General features: G+C 26.7%; 1 protein-coding gene across 1 annotated transcript in view; it reads left to right on the plus strand.

The window, feature by feature from the left end:
- LOC102676853 (muscle LIM protein Mlp84B-like) overlaps positions 1 to 1,260 on the plus strand; it is a 19,304-nt gene that overhangs the window by 11,664 nt on the left and 6,380 nt on the right. The gene's annotated exons all lie outside the window — the stretch shown is intronic.

Here is a 1,260-nt window from a genome sequence, read left to right on the forward strand (position 1 = left end):
TGGTCAATTTTCCCTTCTACAGTTTTGAATATGATGTGAATTTAGAAAGATTCTTAATCTAAAATTTCTGATTGCCAAATTTCTCTTGTTTCTTATTTTTGTATCATTTAAACCATATTTGGGTCAATCTTCTCTTCTAAAGCTTTGAATATAATATGAATTTAGAAAAATTTTTAATTTAAATATTTCTGATTGCCAAATTTTTTTGTTTCTTATTTTTGTATCATTTAGACCACATTTGGGTCAATTCTCTCTTCTACAGCTTTGAATATAGTGTGAATTTAGAAAGATTCTTATTTTTGTATCATTTAGACCATATTTGGGTCAATTTTTTCTTCTAGAGCTTTATTTAATATAGCTTAATATTTAATATTTAATATAGTATGAATTTAGAAAGATTCTTAATCTAAATATTTCTGATTGCCAAATTTTTTTTGTTTCTTATTTTTGTATCATTTAAATCATATTTGAGTCAATCCTCTCTTCTAGTTTTGAATATGGTGTGAATTTAGAAAGATTCTTATTTTTAGACCACATTTAGATCACATTTGGCTTTAATTCTCTCTTCTACAGCTTTGAATATGGTGTGAATTTAGAAAGATTCTTAATTTAAATATTTTTGAAATGCGATAGCCAAATTTTATGTTTTTTATTTTCGTATCATTTAATATGGTGTCGTTTAGTTAATTTAAACATTTTTGAAACGCGATTGCCAAATTTTTTGTTTATTTTTTTTGTATCATTTAATATGATATCGTTTAGAAAGATTCTTGATCTAAATATTTTTGAAACGCTATTGCCAAATTTGTTGTTTTGCGTTTACAATTATAATTTGTACGAAGGAAAAATTATAATAGTAGTAAGTAGCATAAAATTGATACAAATTGTGTGAATAGAATATATTCTCTTACACGAACATCCTCATCTATCTTGAAATTTTACTCGTTTGATTAATCTTGTAATTAGAACCTCGAGCTTCTGTCGTCGGGGATAAAATTTCAGCTCGGAAGAAAGCTCGTCCTCCTCCCCCTAGTCTGGCGTATAACATATGATACACGATTGCCAAATTGGAGACGCACCAAAATTCAACTACAAGTTAGTCTCTCGATTAACAACAAATTACCAATTCTCTGGTTCAATTTTATTCCAAACCGATTAAATTTTATTTAAACTTGAGAGACACCTGTGTCGCGGTACCAAGGTTTCAAGGTTTCTTTCTTTCTTTTTTTTTTTTTTTTTTTTTTTTTTTTTTTTTTTTTT

Source organism: Apis dorsata, unplaced genomic scaffold (genome assembly GCF_000469605.1).
Source record: "Apis dorsata unplaced genomic scaffold, Apis dorsata 1.3 scaffold_73, whole genome shotgun sequence".
Lineage (NCBI taxonomy): Eukaryota > Metazoa > Arthropoda > Insecta > Hymenoptera > Apidae > Apis > Apis dorsata.